We start from the raw sequence: 26,179 nt of genomic DNA, 5'->3' as shown, positions 1-26,179 counted from the left end.
GTTTTTTACTGGTTGAATGATCCATAAGATCTTTAATCCATTTTCTAGATAAATGAAGCTGTCCATTTTTAGAAGAACACTTCCACATGTTTAGTAATACTTCTGTGTGTGCTTGATATATTATTTTAATATTAAAAAGAAAGCACAAAAATGGTGTCTTGTAAAGTTATATTACACAGGCAGTTACTCAGATGATAACTTCTATGTCTTATAAAAGAGTGATGCTTTTTTGTCACAGAAATCAGTAGATGGATCTTACGGATCAGTGGATGCCACATGTGATATAAGCTAATGCTGTGTTACACGGTGTAGATTATAGAAGGAGTTTATTTTAAGAGCAATCTGAAATATAGAAAGGGAAAATTTAGTTTAGAAGCTCAAGAAGATTGGTTATTTCATTTCTGTAGAGCCGCAGTTTTGATTTTTGTTACCTTTTTATTTTATTCTGGTTTTAATTTGAAGGAGGGAAGATTTAGGCTGTGTATCGGGTGGAAGTTCTTTACCTAGAGAGTGGTGAAGTACTGGAACAGGCTGCCCAAAGAAGTTGTAGATGCCCCATCCCTGGAGGTGTTCAAGGCCAGATTGGATGGGGCCCTGGGCTGCCTGGTCTAGAATTAGATATGGAGGTTGGCAGCCCTGCCTGTGCTGGGGGGGTTGGAGCTTGATGATCCTTGAGGTCCCTTCCAACCCAAGCCATTCTGTGATTCTCAGACAAACTGACTGAACTCAGTAGGAAGGAAGAACCATGTAGCATTTTTTTTTGTTTTGTTTTGTTTTTAATAAAAATGAATGAATTTTCCTGATTCTGATCTTAGTTTTCAATGCAGGAAATCAGAAATAGCCATCATGGAAAACAGCAAGTTTAGTGGTGATGTGCTTAGGAGCAGGGTCAGCCTGTGACCCTGTGTCATCCCTTTCAAAAGTGTAGTTTATTCAACGAATACATGATGGTTGCAAAGCCAGGAATAAGACATTAATTTAACCTCTGCTCAGGTTCTCAACCAGAAATACAGTGTATATTTTACATTCTCCTAAATGCATGAATATAATTGGTGTTTTAGAGGCAATTATTGCCAAGACCTTATTACCTTTATTGAAATATATCACCTTATTCTCTTTTATTAGGAAAAGCAAAATTTAAACAGATAGCTACTGTCTTGCACATTGTGCTTTAAATATTTTTTAAATCCTTGTTGGGAATCGCTTGAGCCTTGAAATAAAAGTGAATCATCCCGGGTTTATATCAGTATCAGAATAGTAAATGGTCGTTTAAAATAAGCCTACTCTAAAGGCTGGAAAGCTTTCTGCAGATAACTTGGGTGGAAGAGATGTTAAAACTGAAAACTGTAGTGACGAAATTTTCAGATCCAAGTCTCCCTCAAGCTCCTATCTCTGTGAGTAGATATTAAACACCGTGAAGTGAAGGGGGCAAATGCAAGCATTGCAGTTTGAGGCTATCTATGGAATAAAAGTAAGGTTGCTTGGTTTCTGAAAAGATTTAGGTTGTATTTACTGCTTCTTCTATATGCATTCATTTGTATGCACAATAGAATTTATTCTAGACTTACTTAGGGGACCTACATTTTGAAATTCATACCAAGCTGTCATATGAGGTAGCACACAATGAAGTTTTATAATACTTTGTATCGCAGTGAATGTAAAGATGAGCAGAGATCATTTCTACATTATGAAAGGTAGGAACATCATTATGGAGTAAAGTCAAACGCAAGTGCAGTAGAATATTGAAAAGTCTTTTATAAATTAAATTCAATGTTATCATTTGTGCAAGACACCTCCTTTTTAGGTGAGCAATCTTATCCCATCATGAAAGTTGTATTTCTGCCATTCTTTAAAAGTTCTCATGATTGAATTAAGACACATCCTCCTGCTCTATATTTACACGTATAATCTCTGCTCAAAAAACTACGGATGAGTTCTTGTAGATTGGGTGATTCTATAAGACCTAAGACTATTTTATTCTTTCAGTCTATAGCCTCATAGGATGCTGCAGGGAGCTGTCATACTTGCTGTTTAAAAGAAACTTCTTGCAAACTTCTGAATGTTTCACTCTTCTCCTTTAGCTCAGTGCTACCTTCAGACCTTGCAGACTTTCTCAATTCAGATATTTCTGAAAGATAAAAAAAGTCACAATGGTTATTTATTTGAATATTGTTAACATTACTACTTAACAATCCCACAATTCAGTGAGGATGTTTTATAGAGAACCTATATAAACCAATGCCATGGGAATTCCTATTCTCAGAAAAAATCACTCAAATGGTCAAGAATTTCTTTATTATACCCATGTCATTTATCTCGACTTGAACAAGGCCTTTGACATGGTCCCCCACCACATCCTTATCTCCAAATTGGAGGGATGTGTATTTGATGGGTGGACTACTTGATGGATAAGAAACTGGTTGAAAGGCCACAGACAGAGGGTGGTCATCAATGGCTCTATGTCCAGGTGGAGGCCGGTAACAAGCGGTGTCTCCCAGGGCTCTGTCTTGGGACTGGTGCTCTTTAACGTCTTTATCAATGACATCGATGATGGAATCAAGTGCACCCTCAGCAAATTTGCTGACGACACCAAGCTGATGTGGTTGACACGGTAAAAGGAAGGGATGCCATTCAGTGGGACCTTGAGAGGCTAAAAACGTGGGCCTGGGTGAACCTGATGAGGTTCAACATGGCAAAGTGCAGAGTTTTGCACTTGGGTCGGAGGAATCCCAGGCATCCATAACGACTGAAAGGAGCGGTCCTTGAGAGCAGCCCTGTGGAGAAGGACCTCGGGGACTTGATAGATGAAAAACTTAACATGAGCCAACAGTGTGCCCTTGTGGCTTGGAAGGCAAATGATATCCTGGGCTCCATCAAAAGAGGGGTGGCCAGCAGGGACAGGGAGGTGATTGTCCCCCTCTACTCTGCTCTTGTGAGGCCCCATCTGGAATACTGCGTGCAAGTGTGGAGCTCCCAGTACAAAAAAGACAGGGAGCTGTTGGAGAGGGTCCAGAGGAGGCCACGAGGATGATCGGATGATCAGGGGACTGGAGCACCTCCCCTATGAGAACAGGCTGAGGGAGCTGCGCTTGTTTAGCCTGGGGAAAAGGCTGTGGGAGCCTACGAAGAGGAGGGGAATCAACTCTTTGAAAGGGTTGATAACTGCAGGACAAGGGGAAATGGTTTTAAGTTGAGGGGAGGGGAGATTTAGGTTGGATATCAGGGGGGAATTCTTTACAGAGGGAGTGGTGAGGTGCTGGAACAGCTGCCCAAAGAGGTTGTGGATGCCCCATCCCTGGAGGTATTCAAGGCCAGGTTAGATGGGGCCCTGGGCAGCCTGGTCTGGTATTAAAGGGGGGTTGTATCCAAATGAGATTCTTTTGGTCTCTTCAGCTTGGCCAGTACAAATAGCACAGTCCTCATTCTGAAAATACCTTTGGAAAATATAGAGAACACCACGTTTCAGTTCAATGTAATCATGTTACATCTGACCTTGAGTAAGGCCTTCAAACACAATTTTTAGGTGTACATTTTAATTGAAGCATCTTTCACTGACATGTTTATTGGTGACTATTTTAGCCTGTCAGTTTTCACATTTTTCTACATAGATTAGTATGAATGTGAATAAAACAATTATTCTGTAACCAATAATATGCTTGCAGATTTTTTTTACTGATATGTTATTGATTCACATATTGCCATGTCTATTTTTAGCAAACAGTTTGTCTATATTTTAGGACTACTTAAATAGTATTAGTGTCAATTAAAGGTAGCATTGAAATGGAATGCACATTTATTGATATTTACGTACATCTAAAACTTTGTTTTGTTATTAACACATTTAGTATTCTTAACTCTGCCTTACATTAAGTTCATATGTGTATAATTCTAGAAATAGTACAATGGATAAGAATAGCAATCAACCTTTATTGATTTTCTCTTGTTTAATAAAAGGGAAAACAGACTCATCTAATGATTTCATTAGAGAGAGACTCAGTGTTAGTAATTCTGTTCTCTTCAGTTAGTACTGCCTGCTCTCCATAAAGGAGAGGACAATTTTCTTTGTAACTCTGCTTGCCAATATCTCATCTGCTAGGGAAAAATATAGTCTGAGCAGTTAATAAGCTGAGGTATATTACATTGCAGTATCAGAAGAAAATAAGGAGTGGAGAGAGTTCAGCTTCATCTGATAAAGTAAAGAAGGGTGAAATTCCCAGTATTTTTTAGCAATCAAGGGAAAGTCTGTGGTTTTCCACATTCCTCCTTAGTATCTCTAACACTAGATCAACTTTGATATTTTGTGTTTATGCTGTGCAGATCTGGGTCCTTTTCTATGAAGTCTTGGCAATCCAGAACTGACACACAAGGAATAGTGGAATTGTATTTCTCATTTGCTTTGCTACTCTTGTCTGAGTTTCAGAAGCTCAGGTTATATTAATTTCTAAGAGTTCAATGAAAATATTTTATCAGTGCTGGCTCAGGTTAATCTGACAAGGCTGCTGTTACTTCAGCTGAATCTTATCCTGCAGTTTTATGTGCAGCGGACAGTCTGAGCTAAAGATATTGCATTACCTTGGGAAGATTACAAAATATTTAATAACCCATGTATACACTATTCCAGGATATATTTCCCTTATGGGAATACTGAGCTTCTTTTTGTAACCATGGAGCGATAGCAGTGGTGATCCTTTGCTTAATTCGTTGATATGGACAAATGAGTGCAAATAGTTCAAGGATGAAGAGGTAACAGTGATATATTTTGTAGCAAGTGTGGCAGTTTAGGAAGCATGCACACCATCCATAGGTCTCTCTGGGGATACTTTGAAGGCAGAATACTCCAAACTCCATGAGGGCCATCGCAGAAATTATATCTATAATGCACATTTTAATAGCTACTTAATTACACATTTATTCAATTCACTGAGTATTTAATCGTCTATTGAGTAATTAACTATTTGCTTGAGAGATCATAATGTTTCCACTAATGGTGGTAAATAGGTGATATGGGAGCTTTTGCAAGTGCATGTTAGAGGTTATGTATATAAATACTTTCCTCACATACATGTATGTTGGGAATTAAGCAGGAAGGAGATGTAGCTGCAGAATGCTCTAGGAAATAGTGCTTGTTTATGATGCTAGGCTCTGACTTGTGACCTGATAAATTAATTTGAATGCAGAAGCGTTGCTAGCAGCCTGCAGGTGCTACGAGTTTGGAAGACTGAGCCCCTGGAGATGGCTGAGGGCCACTGACTTGTGGTCAGTATTCAGAGAAGCTGGGTTTTCTCTTGGCTGACCAATTTCCATGTCTGTCCTGCTCTTTGGACAACACAAATGGATTTGTATCTTGTGGGACTTTTGCCTCTGTTCTTTATCAGTGTTGCTTTGTAGCAACTTAAAAGTTGGAGGCAGGAATGACTGAGACTGAGGTGCTTCTGAGCTACTTTTCTTAGATGATAAATAGGACACACTTTTTTCCTAACATTTGGAATACAAAAACAAGTATTTACATTAAGAAAAAGATACTGGCCTTTGAAGTGGAAAACTATTCAAATGTGATTTGAATACAGTACTTCATTTTGCCTTAGAAAAGTTCCTTTTTCCTTTTTTTGCAGCTTGCTTTGCAGAAACGTCCTCTTTAATATTCAGCAAAAAATCAATTACTTCAGCAGGAAGTTAGTTCTATCTTCTTAACAAAAGCCTGCATCATCCTCCTAAAATTACTTGAATAGCACTGTTGTGACTAAATTACAGCCTAAGAAGCTTCAAAGAAAGAAACAAGCATACGTAAACCAGAGTGTGACCAAATTTATGTGACTGTAATAAAAGGTTTTGTTTAGAACTTATTTTTAATTCCCTATGGTGATCTTCCTAGTGTAGATATTATCACCTGGTGTCATGTTTTCAGTTGAATTTGCACCAATTGGGAGGAGAAAAACAATATTTCTTAATAAATGCTATTTGTTTATGCTTCAGTTGGCCAAACAACCAGCATGAAAGTTGAAGTTGAAAAGATTGTGTTTTTTTTTTTACTTCAGTCTCTGCACGAGTAATAGTTTATCGAAAATGGGAGATCATAAAAGGAAATGAACACAACAGTGTGAAGATCTAGCACAGGAAAAAAAAAATACTGTTAGTAATGTGAGATGTACAAAATTGTTTTCTTATTTTTCTCTGATTCATTAACACATATCTGAAGCAGTAATAGAACAGAACACTTGAGCTATATGACAGCAGTGTAGAACTTGTATTTTGAAGTTCTGACTGATCAAAACAGTGTTCCTTCCATCTTCTTTCCAGAGTGAGAGAGAGAGGTTTTACTGAAAGCACTTCTTGTTTCTGATAATTGTGGTGAGTCCCTATGCAGTGTGGTTTCTGTGATTTATATTCTGATTGTATGTTATTCCCTATTGCTGTGACCTGGTCGGGCAAGGCCTGATATGCTTTTAAACACAACTCATCTAGACTTTGCCAGGAAAGACTATGCTGTTGCCAGAATCATTTTGACACTTGTCGAAGTTGGTCCAGCACCATGGTTTCCTTGAATTTTGCATTTTCATATTAATAGTTAAATATGTTATCCTGTCTCCTAAATCAAAATAGTGAGTGTGTTGGAGAATAACTTCTGCAGAGTAATGGTCATCATTGTGCTGTCTGGAACAATGTTCATTGAGGACATAGCTTAAATGTCCCATTTTCCTCACCTCCATCACCTGTATAATTAGCAGTATCCACTTAAATAATGCCTTCATTTGCTAAAAATTCCCATACATCAAAGAATACAGGAATGTTTCTGTGCTCTATCTTGCTTAATAGCACAGTTGTGCTTGTAGCCTTCACACCAGTGTGGTGTTTTATTTCATTCTAAAAAGAATGTTCATTACTGAAATGCCAAAATTTTCACTGCAGTAACTCCAATGAAAGGCATTTCAAGCTGTTTTAGGGAGAGAAAATGGGAAATCAAGAAATATGATAGGATTGAGCATTATCTTTATTTCACTGACAAGGAAGCCTCTAATATTCAGCTACAGTCATAAAATGGGATGTGAAAGATGCTTCATGAATAAAAGATACAAAAGCATTCACTTGAATTTGAATGTTAAGCTTTTTTTAACATGGCTATGTTTTGCATTTGATGTAACAGCAACTACTACGCAATTATAATGCAGTTCTAGCATCACATAATAAACAAAGTTTATTAGTAAATGTGGAGTGAAAGAAAAATTTTTAATCGTAGGTTAAGGTTCAGGCAGTTGATATTTCTACTTTTTTAACAGGCATTCTTTACCATGAAAAATAGTATGTTTTCTTTGAAGCTGCTCACAGAAAATTCTAAGGTTCATTAAACAGGATGGGAAATTTTCTCAAACAGTAATTGTGAAATAATTAACAAAAATGTTACCAGGTTAATAGGACTGATTTCTGAGATGCATTTTCAAAGCACAGTACAGTGCACTGCATTGTATTTTCAGGGCACAATATAGTGCTATGTAGAGTGATTTACTGGATGCTAACAGTACTTTGTTATGATGCTGCCAAGAATGCTGAAAATTTCTGATGTTTTTTTGCTAATGATATAATTTTATTACTTCTGGTTGCACAACTATGTAGGGATCTTCCTTCCTGTGTTCCAGGAACAGGTATCAGGAAGAGATTACCATTTTGTCCAATAATTTTAAGGAATCCACTGACACAGCAAAGTTCCTGGTAGATTTTCAAAAGAGCTGATGCAATTTATGTAAGCAACAAGACCTTTCCTGCAAAAACTCAGCTTTCAGAAAGACTTACATGAAACAAAACCTCGTGCATCACGTAGAAGTGATAGCACAGAGAGGAACTGGCACATTATTAGAGCTTTTTGAAGGGTCTAGCTTATAGTTAAATGGAGAGACAAATGACCGTGTAGGATAAATACATGCAAATATGCTTCTTAAAGGTACTAATTTTTAATTCCTAGTGATACTAGTATAGAGCACTTTGAGATAGTTTGAGAATAATGGCAAAAAAAATTATAGAAGCTCTGCATGGAACCTGCTTTGGTATATGTAGGAGAAAAGAGACTCTCTCTGAGGAGAAACAGCCTCTGCAACCGAAGCCAGACAAATTTCTGCGGTGATGAAAGGCAGATAGTGTTGCTGAAGGAATATACCTTTTCGATTTGATGCTGAAAAAAATCTGTAATCTGCATTTATAGTGACACTCAACAGGCAGAGTGTTAAAAATCTGAATAAGCCAACTACTGGAAGAACATGGAAACAGAAATTATTAGACAATAAGAAAGTACATGGTTTGATTTATCTGCCAAATCTCATCACTTCTACCTGCACGTGAAAGTCATAGCAATTTCTGTTCTATTTCTCTTCACACTTCTGCTTGCTCTTTGCTTTTAGGTCAACAGTAACATCTTCTGTCAAATCTAAGGTTAAAGATGCACAGTATCATGCAAGTATATTCTATCTGTCTACCAGTATCATACCAGCATATATGTTACACAACATTATATGTATATTCTATTGCATATGTGCAGTATATTTTCCTACTAAAATCACTTACTGTCATCTGTAAGACTTTAGTCTTTTCCGTAGACCTTCTGACAGTGTGTTTTTGCCAAAGACAATTCCAAGAATAAAATTGGACATATGGTAATAATGAATGATCAAGTCATTATCCTTTTGATTTCAGTAAATGCTCAAAAATCTGAGTATTTATCCAAAACAAAATTAGGCAGAAAATACATGGGCTGAAAATTTTCCCCTTGTGAACTGTGTCAGGGGCTTTTAATCTTAACAGTGATCTTTTATTTTGAGCTCTTAAATAATAATCTGTGTGTTGGTTTTCACTTCTTCCTATTGAACCTTGAGCAAATTACTCTTTTCTACACCTCATCTATTTAAAAATAGGGATAATGTATGCTTTGCTTCATGGGATCATTGTTAAAGAGAAATATTCTAAAGCTGAAGAGCAGACGAATAGTACAGTTTTGTAGAAGAAACGGGCATTTAGTTCTGACTTGGTAAGAATTCCTATGGGAAGTTTTTAGTCAAGTGTTACCATGGGTTTTCAAATTCCAGTTTTTCAAAGACTCAGACCTTGTAGAGTGAACTCAGAAAAAAAGTAAGAGAAAATGAATAAAGCAGCTTCTGTTAAATCCTGTAAGAACATCTGGCTTATTCATGACTGACACTTACTTAGCCCAAAATAGCTACTCTATCAAAACTGTTGAGTGAATACCAATCTAGTAGTTGTAAAATGTTCTGCTACCTTCTTGTACCTTATCTGTACTCAATAAGGCTGTATACCCAGGTACTTGTGATATGCACCAGCATCTTTGCAAGTCAGAATTTAAGATCTGATCAAGGATTTTCCCTTTACAATATTCAAAATTACACATATATAGTATGCTACATCTGTGTATATATGATATATATATGTATGAACATATTTGCAAGCATAAGTAAAGAGAGAACACAAACATCAGGTCAATACTATTTTTCATTCTCTATGAAGGGAGTTAATAATAAAGAATAAAACCAAAACATGTTGAAGCAGTTTTATGTAAGCACATCAAAGGAATTGAGTTGAAAATAAAAAGTTATCAACAAACTGAATTTATCAGTTGATCTACTATGTATAGTAAAATGCAGATAAGGAGTGAGATGAAGAAGGCAGGTAAATTTGTATCCCAGTTCTCACTCTGATGTATCTCTAGAAAATAAAATGGTGATATCATTAATAACCACTGTTGCTTCTTTTTGGCTGTAAGGGGTTTAGTTGGTCTGATAGCATCAACAAACCTGCAGTTGGTCACATGGAAAAAATCCATTTGTACTTAGTTCATTGAAAATAGGTGACATTGACACTTTTTGTAGTATAGTTAATTCCCATTGTTTTTCTGTATTTCATATTAATTTGTGGCTCAGAACAGCCCAAATTATTTGAGGGAAAAATGCAAATACAGTTGATGTTCAAAGCAACTATATATGATTTTTATTATGAACTTAAGCTGGCATAAAAGTTAAAATACAAAAATAGCATCTTTCTGGGATAGATAGCATTTCTGGATGATTCATTTGCTGTTATAGGTCAATAAACATCTGATAATATTCTCAGTAGGGTTCTTTTAGCCTTCCTAGAGAAACATAACTGCGGACTTTTGTGCATTACATTAGTACTGAGTCTTCACCATTACAGGTTGTGTTTACCTTTTAACAGATGAGGTTTTGTGCTGTAGCAAGTCTGTCCCTAAACAAATATAATTTGGTTTTAAAATCAAAATTCAATGGTGTAATTCACAATTCTAAATCATAGTGCATAGTCTGTATTGTCAGGTGTATTGGAGGACCTGCTGGAAATTCACATAAATTGTTATGAATAAAGGCAAAAACAGGGAACTTCTCCTCTAGTAAATGATAATGGCATTCTGGATCAGAGATTAATAATTTTATGCAGAGCTATGCAATATCTTGTTATCTTTCTGGAGTAGCAAGTGCACATTTCACATGTGAGGAGAACCAATTTTCTTGCTGGGCAACTGAAGTGCCAGAAGGTTAGGGCTCCTGGGTGAACAGTAGTGTAGACAACCTTCTAGAAGATGGAGACAAAATCCAAGTTGTATGCTTATTATTGTCCATGCCAAACTGCTGGCCCTGACAAAAAAAAAAAAGAGTGTCAGGTAGATCAAACATTCTTACATCTACTAAACACTATTTCTTCTTATTTTCTTCTTCTTCTTTTGTGTGTGTGTGTGTGTCTCATCGTCAGTGAAAATGTGTTGTGGAAAAGTTCCAACAGCCATCAAGACTAACACTTTAGTCTGTGAGGGATAAGTGAAAAATATGATATTTTCAGGGCTGACACTTCGAAATGCTTCTTTCTAAGTAAGCTGCATTAAAACTGACCTTTAAAATCTTTCTTTATGTTAACTGCTGGGGAAAAAAAATGTCAGTTTACATGGGTCTGTTTTAATGAGATACATAGCAAAGACCATTTTGTGTATATGATTAACATATCAATGTTTTTGAAAAAATAATTATTATACTCAATTACTGTCAGCCTGAAAAGGGACAAACAAATGTTTCACATTTCTTTTTGTATCCTTTAATTTTTGCTTGAAATACCTGTTTTTGCTGTCTGACTTAGATCAGTAATTTCATTTTGAGAAATACATATAGAGTAAATATAAGATTTTTTATTTGGTGTGTGATTTTTCTTATGCATGCAGTTTCTATAAATGAAGGAGCACTTTGGTTTTCTTGGGGGGTAGGGTGGGAGTTGAGAGAAATGTTGCTTTTATTTGTCTATAACAAGACAGATGGCCTATTACCAATAAAACACCAAAAAGGTTTAAGAGAAGCTGGATTTTAAGACAACCATGTTAAAATGAAATGGGAAGGGGTTTGCAGGCATAGTTCAGTTACACACCATTAGAGTTACAATTACAAGAATTTCTTGTGTAGTGATAAGCAAGTTGGACAGTGATCAATGAATCATACAATCACAGGGTGACTTAGATTGGAAGGGACCTTTGAAATCATCTCGTTCCAACACCTGCTTTGTGCTGGTTGTCACCCACTTCATCAGACTGCCCAGGGCCCCATCCAACCTGATGCTGAATGCTTCCAGGGATGGGAGCATCCACAACTTCTCTGTGCAATCTCTTCCAGTGCTTCACCACCCTCTGAGTAAAGAGTTTTCCCTTTACATCTAATCTAAATTTCCACTCTTTCAATTGAAAGCTATTTTCCCTTGTCCTATCAATAGCAGACTGTGTAAAATTTGGTCCCCCATTTATATGCTCCCTTTAAGTACTGGAAGGCTGCAAGGAGGTCTCCTCAGAGCCTTCTCTTCCTCAGACCATCAGATTGGTGAGGCATAATCGGTTGTTGCTGGCTTTCTTCGGTTACCTCCTCATCCTGCACGTTTCTTTACACCTCATCAAGGAAGAACTGTTCTGTGATTGTCTCAGGCACAACCACGAGGCTCAGTGGCCTGTAGTTCCCTGATTTTTCCTTTCTCCTTTTCTTAAAAGTGAGAGTGATGTTTCCCTTTTTCCAGTCACCAGGAACTTTGCCTGACAGCCATTATGTTTCAAATATGACAAAGAGTGGCTTGGCACTTGTGAGATATACTATGTAAAGAGAAAATAATTGGAAATGTGTTCACCTCTCATTTCTGAGCTGAGCTAATGTTATTAGTTTATGTAACAACATAAACTCAGTACTCTTCTAAGTATCGATTTACTATTTAAAAATGGAGTTAATTGAATCTAATCAGAATGTAGGAGCCTGAGGTAGGTGAAATTTGGATGTCACTGCATTCAATGGATGCTTTACAATTTCCTTGTGTATGTCACAAATCTGTCTCTCTTCGTAGCTTGAGAATCCACTAGAAAGCACATCATGTACCCAAACAAGCCAGGGCCACTCTTTTGGTACTGAAATGGAAAGGAGCAGATACTTCACTCTTGAGTGTGGTGCAGTATACTTCCCCTGCAGGAGCAGTGTATTTTGACAAGCTATGTGGTTTGTACATGTGCATGACATGTAGAGGGTACTTCAGCATTTCTGGTACTTGTGATATTTGATTATTAAAAAAAAAAGAAAAAAAGAAAAGGAGTGAGAGTGGGATGCATTTGTAAATTTGAATGGAAAGCAATTTAATTAGAACAAGAAAATGCAAGCTTCTTAGGCTAGAAGTATTTTTCAAGCAGTGGAATTTGTATTCCAGCGACAGAATTGTGTTTATGTTCCTGTTCCATTCCAGCAGTTAAAGATTCAGCTTTCGTTTTTTCTTTTTTTTCAATCAGTAGCCATTAAACTAAGATTCCAGTGACTGCACAAGCGTTTTTATTGAGGAAATTACTTTTCTGAAGATTGAGATTCTGAATGATTTCTTTAACAGAGACAATTGAAGTCTCAGTTTCTGTGTGCGAGCAGATCTCTGGTATAAGCCTTTGGATAACAAAATTTGTCACTGTCTCTTTTTCATGATTACATAGATCGAAGTTTGGTTGGGAATAGGTTTGTAAAGAAAAACAAACGTTGTCTTTGTTATGAGCCAATAGGCAGTGCTGCAGCAGAACTCGCTGTTCAGGCTTGCTGGGTGTATACTGGAATGAATGCATGTACCCCTTGGGTCTTCTTTAGAAAAAAAAAAAAAAAAAGAAGTGAGGAGATATGAAGGAAAAGAGTAAGAACTTAAAAGTAAGAACTGGTTTATTATGATTATTTATGATTTAACTGGTTTTTATGATTGCTTTGTTTGCCTTTTTTGTTTGTTTTTTCATTTTCTACTCAGAAAAGCTACATTTTAGAACTCATGACTCGAGGATATGTAATCACAGGGAAGATTATGAATAATTTCTCAGGATGCATTTCAACACTTGTGACTGTCCGTAATTGTTTTCTTCATTTTGTGAAAATTAGTGTCCTATCATCCAACAAATGGCTGTTGTTCTCTTATTTGCAGTCCTGAACTCATGTTTCAAACAGAAGCTATGATAAATTTGTTAAATTAAAAAATATACCTGGTGAATTTAGATATTTTTCTATTGTTTTTTCCTGTTATTGGCTGAAGTGTCTCCTCTGTGGAGATGTTAAAAAACACAGAAGAGATTTCTGTTAAAATATTTCCTTGAATATGTGATAGAATTTCTACAGATAAGGAAGGAGGAGCAAGAGTGGTAAGGATCAATCAGGATGGCTGAGTAGTTCCAAAATTCATCTTCTGGAAATGAAATAATAGAATCATTAAGATTGGAAAAGGCCACTAAGATCACCTAGTCCAAATATCACTCCATCACCACCACACCACTAAACCATGTCACTCAGTGCCACACCTGCCCTTTTCTTGAAAACCTCCGTGATGGTGACTCCACCACCTCCCTGGGCAGGCTGTGCCAATAATTCACCACACTTGCTGAGAAGAAAAATTCCCAAATATCCAACCTGAACCACCCCTGATGCAACTTAAAGCCATTATCTCTTGTCCTGTCAGTAGCTACCTGCAAGAGGAGGCTTTGTCTATTTCAGACCATCTAATAGTTCTTTGGTACAGTTTCAACTCTCATTGGGTCTTTATAAAAAATTACTTTTTAATTGTAAAATTAAATTAGTTTTTAATTGTTGTTAACTGAAGACAGACAACTGTTACTGGTCAGTGGTCACGGCACGAAATTATTAACGGTCTCCTATACATCAGTTTGGGAACTTTTTACAGTCAGGTTTTGGTGGCTGTATCTCCAGTTTAGGAAGTTTTCATATCAATTAGCACTAAGAAAAATGTCAAGTTTTATTATTCCAAATGAAGCTAACACAAAAATCTTATTCCTTTTCATATCTCCCAAATTCCTTTACCAAACACATATTTATTTCTGTTACCCAAAGTATAAACAGCACATATATTGGGATAGAACACAAGATCAGTCACTGGAATAGCAAATACCCTGTGGGGCTTTATTCAGAATCCTGTGTAAGGGATCTTATCCAAATAAAGATTTGGACTCTAAATCAAAATGAGTATCTCTGTTCACAAATATTATGAAATTTGCAGAGGCTCTGGAATTTGGAATAACAGAAAGAATACTTAATTTCCATGTAATCTGTTAAGTAGGCCATAGTAGAACTTGCCAAATGGCGATTTTTGATTTTGTAAAATGTTTTCTAGCTCATGATTTGCAGATCTCTTCCATGTCACACCCTTGCCCCAGGCAGGCTTCACTTTTGCTTGTATTTAAATCAGGAAGTGCTGCTGGCTTTGCTGATGGGCTGAGCTTTGCAGCAGGACCTTCCAGAGCCAGGTGGAACCTTCCAGAGCCAGATGTAAACTTGTAGGCTGCCCTGCCCTCTCCTTACTGAGATTCTGCAGCCCTGCTGCAAAACCAAAACTGCAAATCATTGGGCAAGATCAACCATTTAGCTGTTTCAGTAATACTTGGGAGGCCCTGACATGCAGCCCTTTCACCGTACCGGGTGCCGTGCATGTCAGCCTCAGCTCACAGTCTTACTGCGACTCGGAGTTGTTTGTAAGCCTCTTTACTTTCTTCAGAATTTGTCCAAGGCCTGAGTAGCACATTCTGCTTCAGGATTTATAGCACTCATAGTTGGGAATGAAAGCTTAAGTCTACAAGGAGTATTTGACATACTGGTATGTAATGAAACTCGAGGCTTCTTTTGTCTGTTTTATCTGGTAATTCAGAGCATCATTCTAAGTAGCAGAGAAGAAGTGAGGACTGTGCACCAGAAGGATTGTGCAGCAGTTCAACATCTTTCTTACCACAGGGTGCCACCATTGCTCCAGCAGATCAAAGTTGCTACAGAAAATGGGTCACCTGAAGATTAATGTAAATATAAACTACTTTAATCTAGCTTTCAAGCTGATGTTTATGCATTTATATTATAAACACAATAATCAGAAAGTAATAATTTCCTACCTTTGAGCTCTATAAGATGTGTAATGTATTTAAATTAGTGGAAGCAGTCCTCAGAGAGTTTACCAGTTCTCAGAAGCACGTCTCCGTGCTTCCTAGCTTCTATCACGTTTTTGTGGCACATTGCCATTGAGCTGTGCCTATGTCAACTGTAAGAACTGCGATGATGTTCTCACAAACAAACAGGCAATTAAATGCATATATTCTGTTAAGTGCCTGCAGTGAAGAAATAGGTCTGTCTCTGTGCTTTATAACATCCCCCTTAGGCAGTAATAGGAGTGAGAGGAACTTGTCTGGATGTTGTGTTGCAACTCATCAATGTGGTAAGTTGCAAAGAGGAGAAGAAATATTGCTTTAACAAAAGCAGGTCTTCACTTTACATAGTGGTATTCTGAAATAATAAGTGTCAATTAAGATTTGGAAAAGGCTTGAAAATAGTGTAACGTAGGCATACAGTTGAAAGAGTAATGGAGTGGAGGAAGTTCTTCTGGACTGATGAAACACTTTTCACTTCAAATTCATTGGACTGCATGCTAAAACAGCACAGGGAACTGAAGCTGGAAATTGAAATAGTTCTAGGGAAGTCTCATTCTCACTTGAACGTAGAGTTTGATGTTCTTTACTGTATGGGTGGTGAGACGGTGGAACAGGTTTCCCAGAGAGGTTATGGATGCCCCTTGAGGATTGCCTGGAGGTGATCAAGGCTAGGCTGGTTGGGACTTTGAGCAACCTGGTCTAGTGGGAAGTGTCCCTGCCTATAGCAGGAGGTTGGAACTAGGTGATCTTAAAGCCCAAACCATTCTGCGATTATACAGTTCATTTGCTTTTTGGTCCTTCAGGTTTCCTATTTCCTGGTCTAGATTCACTTACAAAGAATTTACTGGTAAAGATATTTAACATTAATTAAATAAGCAGAAAAATGGGTACTTGTTTTTTGGATGATGTATCTGAGCACAGGGTGAAGAAGTAGAGGTAGTCTAGATGTTGAGATGGTAAAAATGGTGACGACAACCGGAGGTCTGTTGCTTCAGGTTTTACTGCATCTTAATAACAGAGAGGTTATTATACAGCATCACAGCAATTTCAGGTCTGAGTTTCTGGATTTTCTTTAGTTTGTAGTGGGAGATTAAGTGAATTTCGTAGGTGTAAGGCTGGCAAAATTAGCCAACAAAGCACAAAGATGTGGCAGAGTGCTGATAAATTATTACTGGTGAGAAAACCTAGGTGGCCTTTTAGCCAGGAATACTGTACTGCTCTCACCAAGAACCCTGTACTGCCTTTAAATATGCAGTTCAGTGCTTAGCAAAGCTCTGCAGTTGGGTAGATTTAACTCTTAAAATCTTTAACATTGCTGCTATCCTTCAGGAAGAATGTTTATTTTATTTTGCTTGATCTAAATTATTTCCTCTGTTAGTGGCAGGACTACCCTGCAGGCAGCCTGAAGAATGTTAAGTTTCATAGCACTCATTTCCCTCATACTCAGAAAAGACAGTACTGCTGTCAATTAATTTTTTTTTTTTTTTTTTTTTGAAAGAAGACTACCACAGCACTTTTTCTAACACACGTAAGGCCATCCAACATGTATTCTAGTGTGTCCTGGGACAAATTATGTGTAGAAAAAATTGTAGACAAATTATGTGTAGAAAAATTGTATTGAAGAATTACTGTATGTTTTGACTATTTTGTCCTGCAGTTTATCGTAAGAAACTGAATACTCTGTGTGTCTGAAGGAGAAAATGTTCAGTTGTCTCATTTGGTCCCACAAATGGAGAAAAGGTTTCTTTGTGGATGGTCTTGGTTTAAGCATTATGCGTTGAACATGGCTCTGGCTTTAGAATCCTCCAAAAAAGAGCAAACCCCACAACTGAACTGCAGAAAATGTCATCCCAATTTTCTGTTTAATCTGGGGTCCTTTCAGTCTTACTATAAAATTTCAGTTTATTTCAGAAGAAATGCTGAATGTCTGCAGCAGTGTGTTGCGGTCCATCCTGCTGATGTCTACGATTTGGAGGCAGGTCTGGGATCAAGAAAAGATTTATGCTTTTGAAAGTTTTAAAATTTAGTTATTTTTGATTGCAGCATTGCTATATGTGTTTTATAGACTGTAAAATTTGTAGTTTTCTTGAAAACTTTTTTTTTCAACTGTGTGGTTGTGAAAATCAGATAGAGTATCAGGTCTGTAGGCACTGTGTTTTCCCTTTCTGGAGTTATGTTTGCATAATTATATGTGTAAATTTCAGCTAATATGAGAATGATTCTGCAAAATGACACATTAGCAGTTTCATCAGTCCCCTGCCTGCACTAACTTAATCTGTTATTAAATTGCAGTTGAAAAATATTTTTTTCTCTTAAATTTCCAGTAATCTTCTTAATGTCTGAACTGGATATCAGACTTGCAGAGAGAACTTGAGTTTAAGCTAAGTCTCCATAGTAAAAATTCAGCCTGAAGGAGTATTTCATGGCCAAATTATAAAGCTCAGGAAAATAAATTTCATATTGAAAATGTGAACTTAGCCTTCAGTGCCACAGTACTTTGCTTTTCCCTTTAGTAACATAATGTGCAAAATTTCTTAAAGAGTTTCTTGAGGCAAGCTTTTTCTGCTCTGGGTATGATAGGATTTATTATTTTATATATTTGAGTTAGCTCCAGTAAACTTTATTTAAAGACTTTTGTAACAGTAGTTGATGTTCAGGAATAGAGTTGAATAAAACCAAATAGTTCTAAAATTTCATGAATTTAGGCACGTTTAATCAATTAATGTACCCACCTATAAAAACTTCACTCATAATTTGTTTTTGTAATTTTTTTAATGGCTCTAAAAAGAGAGCAAAGTTTTGTATTTTCTCTTGGAAAAAAACATCTAAAATGATGTAAAATGCAAACTCATTTCCTGAGACTTGCAGTGAAGGTGCAAATCACTCTATTATGGGATGCACCCTATGGGAATAGGCCAGGCCAAAACAACAACTGTTTTCACACAGGCCATCATATAAAAATAAAAATTAGTTATTGTCTTCCTAAAGTTGATATGGGCTGCAGGAAGATAAAATGCCCCCATGCTCCTGTGTGCATTCAGTTGCATATTACATAGCACCTTAAGTATGTAACTCTTTGACACGAATGAGAATTTCTTAACTGAATCAACCTATTTATTTCCTTTTAAGACAACTATGAAAGTGTAGAGTGCATTCTGTAAATAGCAGATGATAATGTGTAAGGAGTCCTTGCAGCTAGAGGTTTTTGTCTGCATAGTTAGCTCATCCTGAAAATGATAAATCATATCAAAGTGGAGAAGCCATTTCATTGCTTAAAATTGAAAAGAGAATCTGATTTTAAAATGTCAAGTTTAGAATTTATGAGCAGGATTCCCACAATCACTCATTCAGAATGCATTATTATTTAGGATCTATTTGCAGGCAGGCAAGCTGAAAATATTCTTGTGTACAGTGCCAAGTAAGTTTACACTATCTCTCACATCTAAATTGCTTTTTCACCTTACGCTGATAGAAACACACACAGATTGTTAGTGCTGAGTTCCCTTATGAATTAATTATAAACTATGCCAGAGGAGCAAACTACCAGAAGAGGAGGTAATTGTTTTTTTTTTTTTTTTCCCCCATGGTACCATCAGTGGTTGCAGCCCCACTAAAGATAATGAGACAATAAAAACTATTACAGGATTGCCCTAGATGATGTTTATTAGTGATAAATGCTGTTGGGAATAAGTGCTGACAAATTGTTGTGCGTCGAGTTTCATTATTCAATTATTTTGGAATCTGGGAATTTTTACATTGAATTCTTTGGGAGGGCAGGAAGAGAAGGAACTGGGAAAGACTGAATGGGAGGGTGTATTTATTCAGATACGCTGAAGAAACTTCTGTGGAAGGGATTTTTCTTAGTCCTGTCTGTTGCATGCAGCACTCAGTAGTGACTCACAACAGGGATTCCTATATCCTACTGTACAAGAGTATAACAACTGAAAAAAAAAGAAAGCATGCAATGAAGTAAATGTGTACATAACAACTACGAGTGTTGCAAACTGTGAACAAACATGGATTCACTGAATCTCAGGCTGCTAGAATGTCTAAATCTTTCTAAGCATTCTTATCATTTATTTTTCCCGATCTCTTTATTATTTCTTTTGTCCTGTTAGCATGAGAATTTTCCATGAAGAGTGTCTGCAGCTCTCCCCACTCAGAGATCCACAACGCTGAGGTTTCTGCACTTTAATAGAATAGGAATGAGGACAGGTCAGACAAAGGCGGAAAACGGAACGGCTCCATTGGCTCTTGTCAAAAGTCTGTTTCAGGTTACCTATCTCATAACTGATAATGTGGAGGTTTAGTGATGGACATCATTCTGTGCATGTTCTTTGTGCCAAAGAGTTTCATGTAGAGGTACAGGGCTGAAGGTGATGTGAGGCAGCAGGGTTGTGATGGTGTTGTGGTTTCCCAGAGAAACCTGTGTAGGGACACTTGCACAAATTACTGGCTTACGTACATGGACATTAAATAAATAAGTTCCACATCATGTTAAATATAAGCCCAGGGATGGGAGCATGTGAAACTGGACCTTGGTATAAGACAGGATATAAAAGAATAAGAAAGCAAGGAGGTTTTTTAGTTTTAATGACTCTTCTGTTTAAAGGATTTTACTCACTTCATGTGGAGGAAGTCTGCTATGGTTTGACAAAGTGGTCTATAGCCTCTTGTCTCATTTACAACAATGGTTCTTCTGTCATTCGATTATCCTCATTTCCAAGACTGTGCTTGATCCCTTCACTCTTTCACTGACTGATAGCTGTGATCCTGGAGTAAGGACCTTCTGAAGTCCTCCTTGTTTTTTTGTTTTTTTTTTTTCCTGATCTCAGGGAGACTAAGGATATCACTGTTGAAGTACCAAAAAAGTCTTTGAGTTCTCACTGTTTCCTTCTATGTGAGTGATGCATTGGATTACAGACATTAAGACCTAAGCAGAATGCCTAAAATGATTCTGCTTTAACCTTTACTATTCTGTAGGACTCTGCAGGCAGTGGGGTATCAGGAGGACTCGTTTAGACTTATAATCATTTGAATAACTTAATGAAGCAATAGTCATGCTGTTCCTTAGTAATAAACTGGGCTGATGCACGAGTCCATCTGAGAGCTAGTGAATGAAATGCAAAGGCTCAGATAAGCAAATACTTCAGTAACAGGAATCACTAATCTTGCTACTGATTTGAAGAACACTGTAAAAACAAAACCAAATAAAACTCACAACACAAAGAAAAGTGGGAGGTGGAATCCTAGGGTATCATGGCAAACCTTAAGGTACTATCATAGCCTCCTGTTCACAAGGGAGAGACTTGGAACAAAGAGAAATTTGTTTCCTCAGAAGTGAATGAAGCAGTGCCAAGGATACAGCTATTCTAAGCTCAAGTTATGATTAGATTCATGCAATATTCCCTGTCCTGATGTGGAAAAAAAATCTGGAGTAAATGTTGTCGCTTCCTTCCTGAATTGGGATTTGATAATAGGAAACCTATTTCATTTCACATCCATCAGTGCTGTTCTAGATTGCTCTGCCCATACTCTGTTTCTTCACTTGCAGTCAGTTTTGTTGTTTCAGTTGCTCCCTTTGTTCCTAGTGCATTTCTGTAAGTGGAAAGGCCAACTGAATCTCCTTGCAATAAACCTAGTGATTCTTTCTTTAAGAAATAGTAGGGCACCAGTGCTAAAGTTTTTGACACAGAAACATATCTTGTGGTTGTAAATAAGTGTATCATTTGCTTCAAAAATATACTGCTGATTAGAAAACAGTGATTTTGATTTTTATACAGTTAGGGTCTTGAATACGTGCATAAGCTGCTTTAGAGTAAGTATACTGAGCAGTCCTTAGAATAACTTCCTACTTCAAGTATAAGCTCTTTTAGATTCTCAAGCTTTCATATTAATTATATACTGTTATACCTTTTAAATTGGCCGGTATGTGATTGTATGGAACTTGTAATGGATTAGTAAAATGCTCACGTGCTTCACAGGAAAGCAAAACTGTTATACCAAAGTTTACTGTAAAAGCTGGGCTGTGTTTGAAGCTGACAACCTGGAACTGCAGTCTTGTTGGTTGCTTTCTTTGTGAAGTTCAACAATCAGCAGTCTCTGCATGAGTGATGCTGTCTCAGACAATGTGTGAAGCTGTAGGGTATCTTATGTTTGTTGCCAAGGCTCTGATGTGAGAGAATACAATTGACGAATCAGATGCAGTTTATTCAGGCTTCTGAAGTGTAAGCCCGTGACAGCAGCATGATGTAGAAGCTTAGTTTGGGTTCATTTGTACTAATGAACAAACAGAAGAATTGCAGCACCTTGACAAAACCTTCAGCTGTCTGCAGGAGAGAGGCAGCAATCAGGAATGGAGTGAGGAGAGGAAGAGAATTGCTGGATTTTGAAAGCCTTTTAACCTCTGACTTCAGAGAATAACGTGTGTCAAATCTAATGAAATAAAGAGACAGATCTGGGGGAACCTAATGGTGACACTTTTACAAGACAGTAGACACAGAAGCTGTCTTTGAATGAATGCTGTCAGCAATTTCTCTTTTCACAAAAATGGCAACTTGCTGCAGCAGAAAATAAAAATGGTAATGCATAGATGTGTATATATATGATGTATATACATCCTCCTGACTCCTGGAGCAGAACACTAGGAAATGGTAATACTTTCAGCATTCCATCATTTAGTAAGTCTATTCACACTCGTGGCTTTTTTCCTATTTCTTTTCCCCAGCTTAGTGACCCCTTTTATAGCAGAGTACTTCCCTGTCATAAGCCAATAGAGCTGCTCCTCAGGGCAGTGAAGGTACCATTACAGAATACATTACTTGTTTTAATCCAACAGAAAGTCAATCATTTTGCCTAAGAATGACTGGCATTTTTCTTACCCTTTATCAGTTAGGCATCGTTTTTTTCCTTTTCTTTAGAAACAGTTTTGAAACTATGAGCTTTAATATTCAGTGTAATTATTTTCTTGCCCAGTTGATGTTAAACAGTTGTTGGGTTTTTAATTTTCATTCTGGATTGAAAAAAAATTCTATTATTTAATCTATTAATTTTGGTATCTGAATAAAGGTGGGAGAAATATTTCCCATCTAGTGTGTGTGTGTTTGTTTGTGTTACTGTTCTGCTGATTACTATGTAAAAAGCTTGTTAGATTTTTAAAATTCTTCAAAAGTGTACTGACTGCTTTAAGGATTGTTGCCGTTGTTTTATGTGGAGTTGGAGAGAGATTGCAATGCAAACTCACAGATATGGAGAGTATGGACTCAACAGGCTCTTTCACGTTTTAGTTGTGTGGTTGAAAGGTAATATGTTCAAGGGAAGTATTTTTGGTTGGAATTGGTGAAAAAAAATCTCGAAAAATCAAGGAAGAACAGTTTTCTAAAACCTGAAACATTTTTGCTGAAACATTTCTCAGTGACTTGCTGTCCTCAAATCCAAGGTTGAGTTTTAAGAGAACTCTGCAGTGTAGCTTAGTGATTTCCCTTGGAATTCCCTGCAGGTATCAATAATATTGATTTATCTGAACAACTTCAGGCTCTCAATGGCTTTATGTTTACCTCAACTCTGTTTTTGTTAATAGGCTGTACTAAATTATAGACTAGTAACAACATCTTTAATGAACTCCTTTTTTTTTTTTTTTCCTTCCCTCTTATGGGAAGATGGGTAACACAGTCAAATTTGGAAATTAAGAGGAAATAGTATGTGAACAATTTTAATTCTGATCTCAAAATTCCCCCTCTTTTGTTGAATCCATCCATCATAAGTTACCAACTGTGGAGGTAATGAAAGGGAAAATCCTGTTTTGCCAAATGAGTGATTATCCACTGAGGCAGATAGAAGTGTGGATTTGTCTGTTACTGGATAATATGCCTTGCAGCTTCTAGCCCCAGTAAGAGACAGTTTGAAACCTCATCTCATATGATGTATTCAAATATCCCTTCCAATTTTTTTTTTTTTTTTTTTAACATGAAATAACCTTTCTGACATTCTGTACCAAAGTGTGCTACCAATTCCAGCTGTAAATGCCAGGAAATCCCCACAGTGATAAGTTATTCAATCTAACTATATGTTCTACTGAAAATGGTTTGATCAGATTCCTTTTTCTGTCTTTTATACATATTTATATACTGAATATTTACAAATATATAAACTGAATATTTATATACTCAGTTCTTGGTTTCTGAACAGCATTCTCCAGCATAGCACCTATGCTATGCTTTTCCTGTTTGCTTAAGCTGATGTTGTAGATGACTACTAGTGTTACCAGTGGAATGATTTAATGTTCAAGATGCAATGGGAGCAAGGATATTTTATTTTTCCGCAGCCATTCTATAATAACAGGAGAAAACAGTGAGAAAAGCTGAGCCTGTCTTTCTTGCCATCTAAAATATTAGTATAAATTATACTTTGATTAAAAAAAAATCATTTTTCTGCAAGTTAGTGAAGAACAGAAAACATTAATTGCTACTCTGAGACATTTCTTCATTGCCTTATTTCTAGTTACACAGGGGAGATTTGGCATGCTGACTGCTATTGGTCGTTGTTGCACTGGCACTACAACAGTGAAGGCTGCTATTTAAGAGAAACAAAAATGTTTGCGTGTGTGAACAATCATATCATCTATGAATACTTTATATAAATAACTTGTGAAAAGATAAATTATCTTAATACAGTTATTTTTTCTGTCATAGTAGGAACCCCAACATTCAATTTACCTCTGTTGTGTGTGTTCAGCACTGCAAGGAAGTCTCTTTTCAGCATTATTAGCAGACCTGCTTGTAGTGAAACTGAGCTGAGAAACCAACGTCAAGTTTGGAAACTGGAAAAAATGAGGTTGACTGTGGCCTTATTGTTATTCTCTTGAGTGATACACATCTTACTCCTTCAATCAAGCACTCTTCCAGTAATGAGCTCCATATTCTCTTACCTCAGAGGACCTCACTGGTGCTGTTCTATCTGTTTTATCACCCCATTCTTACTGCAGTTTGTATGTCTTCTTCTTATTTTATCTGTTAATCGAACATTTCCTGGGAGAAAGTAGTTTTGGCTGATAGTTGCAAAATTTCATGTACTTTTCAATTGATACTAGAACCCACTAAAAATACTTTCCCATGCATACTCTAACTTCCTCAGTTGTCCTCCCCATGCCCTTCATTCTCCTGCCCAGCGTTCTCTAGCACATGCTCTAAATCCTGTGCAATACCCTCTTCTTGTCTCCCATATTGTTCTCCAGGCAAGAGGCAGTTATTCTCTGTAAGGGTTATGCACGTGCTGACAGGCCAGCAAGCAGAAGAAACTGAACAGCAGATCTTACATTTCATATTCCTTCCTTTTATCCATCCTGAGCTTTTCATAAAAATCCATCTACCTCACCCTGCCACATAAAAGTACAGAATTCTTTCTGCCTTTGAGATCTCTTTCAGTGTTTGTAATTTGGCCAGTAAACTAAGAATGCATGAGAGTGTGGGAGATGAACAGATGATGTGATTGTGCAAGTCTGCTTTCATTAGAAAAACAGGGCAGAATACTTCTAGTGAAAATGTCTTTGTAGCTGACATGCTGCCTGGCTCCTTTCTTACACTGACTGCCTCAGTCTAACAGATTCTGAAGCTTTCAGCCCTCTGGCTGAAGCCTGTCATCCTTCTATGGAGAACCAGTAAAAGTATTGAATTTTTACTTTAAATAGGTGCAAAACAGTTTTCAAATTTATCTTTGAAACCTTGCTTGTATTCTATATCTTTCCTGTATCTTACCCTGTATCTTTTGTTTAGTGTAAATATTTGAGAGTTGCTCACAGAAAGCAAAGAGATGGAGTAAAATGCAAGTCCGCCAGAGCTTATAATTTTGAGTAAACTAGTTGGTTTCAAGGTACAGCAAGGTACTCAGAATAGCATGTCTGAAATCTGAAAAGAACAACAAAAGCCAACCATTTGGAGAAGCCAAGAACTAGTCAAAATTTTTTCAAGGAAAATCATGGTATGAAAATTGCATATATTTAGAAAGTTATACATGACTGAAATTCTGTTTTTAAAATCATAAATTTGTTTAACAGGTATATAGTTAAGGTTTTTGTTATTAATTTGCGTTTCGGTTCTCTGTTTGCTAGTAAGAACTGAAAGAAGAAAATATCCATTCCTAATCTGATGTAAATTACTTTTTTCATTTCAGTGGGGAATTTAAGAAATGCTTTTCTTCATTATTTTTTCCTTAATTTTTTGTAAGCCTTCTATGCTGGTGATAATTTAAGGTAATTAGAAGAAATCTGAAAGGAATATAATTAGTTCTACTTTCAGGCTTGCAGCAATATTACAGTATTTTAAGGCAGGTACATTGCTTCTAATACCAATGTCCTAAAAATAGTTCACAGAAATTCGGTCTCATCAAACTTGAGCATATCTCTTTTTTGTGAATTGTCTTGCAATGACATCTGGAGGCCTTCATTTAACTCCTTGACCAGATACATTTTTATGGCTCACCTCTTGTGGACCCTTCTCACTGTTGATATGTACGTATTTGATCTTCTGTGGTGTGATCAAATAGGATGCATTGTCTTTAGTCCTTTCCCTCTAATCCAAATTACCATTGAATTTCATTTTTGTACCTCTGAAAGGTCATAGCATGTAAAAGGTGATAAGTACAACCATTTACACTTACCTGATGTTTGTAATGGAAGAAAAGGTGATGATTTTTTTTTTTTATACACATAGACAATGCTACCTT

At 36.8% G+C, this 26,179-nt stretch overlaps 1 protein-coding gene across 12 annotated transcripts in view; it reads left to right on the top strand.

Moving 5' to 3' along the window:
- The window catches only part of LOC146543612 (uncharacterized), a 234,386-nt gene that overhangs the window by 66,599 nt on the left and 141,608 nt on the right, over positions 1-26,179 (top strand). For 11 of the 12 annotated variants that reach the window (XR_014885620.1, XR_014885624.1, XR_014885621.1 and 8 more), the window contains exon 1: positions 14,970-15,141. The exons of the other annotated variant lie outside the window; for it this stretch is intronic. The gene's annotated coding sequence lies outside the window, so the exon portion shown is untranslated. Of the gene's footprint in view, positions 1-14,969; positions 15,142-26,179 lie in introns of those variants that run through there. 12 annotated transcript variants of the gene reach the window in all.

The sequence above is a fragment of the Meleagris gallopavo genome, chromosome 11, assembly GCF_905368555.1.
Source record: "Meleagris gallopavo chromosome 11, MGAL_WU_HG_1.1, whole genome shotgun sequence".
Lineage (NCBI taxonomy): Eukaryota > Metazoa > Chordata > Aves > Galliformes > Phasianidae > Meleagris > Meleagris gallopavo.
This window is presented reverse-complemented; position numbering and strand designations above follow the sequence as displayed.